Genomic DNA, 3,337 nt, shown 5'->3' with positions numbered 1-3,337 from the left:
AATACAGTAATATCTCCTTATAATTGATCTTTTGTTAGAATGCAATCTCTATCTTTGTCAAGAGCTTGGTAATGCTGCCTCCTAGTCATTTAAATGCAATGAAATATTGTTTACATGTGTCATCCTCTAAAAATAGAAACAGCATCAGGAAACTTTAGTCTTGTATGATTTGTATTAGATCCTATTTTGCAATAATAAAATTAAGGGTTAGAACCTAATAATTTCATAATTTTGAGATTTTTAAATTAGTATATTTCTCAAAGCCAGTATGAATTTAAAAAGTCAAAATGACTGTGTGCTGTTAATATCAGGAAGGAAAACCCTTCAGAGAACTTAAATAAATTAATCAATTTGCAGCTTAATCATATATTGGAGCATGTGTGGGTATGAGTGTGTGAGTGTGTGTGTATGTGTGTGTGTGTGTATGTGTGTCCATTCATCCAGTGGAAATGTCTCACATCATAGGAAAGCACTGATGAAGTACTGCTTATAGGAAGCCTTTCCTGCATTTCTTATGTCAGGGTGTCCTTTTTATGCCAAGGGGGCTGGGAAGCATCACTCTGAATTTCTCATACTGAATCAACTTCTTGTAAGTTTGTTTCATATCACTAAAAGATTTCTTGAGTGCCTACTCTCTGTAGAATACTAAGCTAGGTGCTAGAGCCTATACCTCATTGTGTTCCCTACCACTTAGTAAAGTGCCTAGCATGTAGTATGACTCAAAAGATATTTTTAAAGTATAAATGAATACATGGTAAAATAGAAAATTAGACACACCCTCTGAATTCTGAGTTGCTTAATTATGCATCCTGATTTCTAGATTTGGAAAATTATTTTTCCTCAACTACTGGTAATAAATGACTTTAGATGCATATCTTTCATCGTCTTGTCTAGATGGTAAGTGGGGAAAGGCTGTGCTTTGTATGGAAGTCTCAGCTTCTTATGTATCAGAATTTATATATACTACCTTCTGGCAATTTTGGCAGACCCCAAGCTACAGGGACCATAACAAACACTGATAGCTCATGCCTATAATCCCAGCACTTTGGGAGGCCAAGGAGAGAGGATTGCTTGAGCCCAAGAGGTTGGGCCTAGCAGAAGCAACAGAGTGAGATCCCGTCTCTACAAAAAAAAATTTTTTTAAGAAAAAAAAATGCCTTTCTCAATTTTTGCACTAGTTAAGAATCTTGGTTTAATACAATAAAGACACATTTCTTGCTCCTCTCAGAGGCCAGTGCAGGTCACTGAGTTAAAAGTCTCTCTGCATATGTCTATTTAGAAGCCCAGGCCTCTTTCAAATGTCTTGAAGTTCTCAGTGGAATCCTCTGCCGCTGGTTGGGTAAGAAGCAAAAGAGACAACATGGAACATGGCATGAGAGTGTTTAGAGGTCAGATCTGGAAATGAGAAACATGCATTCTACCCACACTCCACCAGCCGGCAGACCCACATACCTGAAAATTGAAATGAGTCCTGCAGTGTGACCAGGAAAAAGAAGAGAAACACAGCACTGCTGGGCGTTAACATTTTCAAGTGCAACTGGCAACGGCACTTGGAGGTTGCATTTAGGATAACTACCAAACCTTTCTGGTGTCAAGGAGTTTATTTCATTAGTCTGTATTTGTCACTACCAAGCTTAGAAAGAAAAGGGAGAGAAAAGAATAACTAGAAAATAATATACAAACTGTCTATCGACAAATGGTAGTTGATTCTTCTTTTTTCCCAACAAAATAAACATTGGTCCTTCAGGCAGGGGAAGGAAATTAGATGTATACAGGCTGGTGGAGGAAGGTTCCCTATAGGCAATGGAAAAAATAGTGATGGAAAAAAAACCTGAAGTAATTTATAATGTGTAAGCATTTATATAGTCATATAGAAGAGTATATGCATCTATATGCATTTCTTTCCAAAAGTTATATATTTCTAACCTTATTTAAGGAATAAAGGTATAACGGGTATTTTCCAAATTAGAAATCAGCAGTTGGAGTGAGTGCCTCATCTCCCACTTGAAAACAGTTCTTTATTCCCTTCCATTCTAGTGAAAACCCTCCCCCAACGTCTAACATTTCTCTTTGACTTTTCTTTTTCTTTTTTTTCCCTTTGGAAAGAAAACTGTATCCCCCAAAGGCATTCTCACAGGGTTAGAGTAACAGCCAGAATTTCTCACCATTGCCTTCTGTAGGCCCTTGAAATCTCAAAGACAAGCAAAGTCAATAGTGAGGTTTTGTTGCTTATGGTTCAGTGATCCCATCCTTGCTTTGGGCAAGCCATGATGACAGTAGGAGTTTAAAAAGTGCAGATTGTATTGAAAGTTTTCTAGGCAACTGGACAGCTCAAGAAGAATTAGGTAGAATGTCATCTGCAAATAAATCAACTCAACATTTGCCTTATATATGACATCTTACCTTATAAATGTTACCTTATAAATTATTTGGTTTTATTTTAAAATTTCATTTGCATAAATTTTATTATACTTTATATTTAACATTTATTATTTTCCAATAGATTTCTAGATCTTTCATTTATTATAATTTGGCCTTTAAAAATAATGAGATATTTTAATATCAAAAGTATTTCAAATAACTATTTTAATAGTTTGAAAAGTATTTGCTTTCTTTTTCTTCCTTCAGTTATACCAAATTTCAGGATTTAGCTTAAACATAAATTTCATATAGAATTTAAAAAACTATACTAAGAAGTGTTTATTTGTGCAAGTGCTTTCATATAGTTGAAATTAAGAAAGGTTATTAACACTAGATACTCCAGTAAAAACTCCAATATTTCTCTTAGATCATGCTATTCTATTATTTATTATTTGTTAATCTAAATTATCTTACTATAAAAATTTAAGCAATACATATACATTAAGCATATTATAAATACTTAAAATTAACCTTTTATAAGTATATTTAAGGAAATAAAAATAGCCTCTATTACATAATCTAATATAAAATATATGTATCGTTCATTTAATATAAAATGGTTAGAGGTTAGTTATTAAATTTCCTGTAGAAATCATTTTATCCCCTTGTTTTTTATAGTTTGAGTAGCTCGTCTATTTACATATATTAAAATAATAACCATTAAAAGAGCTATTATTAATTCATTATCTTAAATCATTAATCAAATATCTATTGATAGGCTATTATGTTTCAAATATTACAGTTATAATTTAGAAAATGACATGTTGATAATTATAATAGAGTATACTTGTACTTTATAATGTTCAGAGAATTTTCATTTATAGTATCTTGAATCCAAGAACAACCAAGTGAATTTCCAAAATAAGGAAGGAAGGAAGGATGGAATGGAAGGAAAGGAAGGAAGAAAAGAAGAGAG

Source organism: Carlito syrichta, unplaced genomic scaffold (genome assembly GCF_000164805.1).
Source record: "Carlito syrichta isolate Samal-C Ts95f unplaced genomic scaffold, Tarsius_syrichta-2.0.1 Scaffold109760, whole genome shotgun sequence".
In the NCBI taxonomy this organism is placed as follows: domain Eukaryota; kingdom Metazoa; phylum Chordata; class Mammalia; order Primates; family Tarsiidae; genus Carlito; species Carlito syrichta.
Note: the sequence above shows the minus strand (reverse complement) of the source record.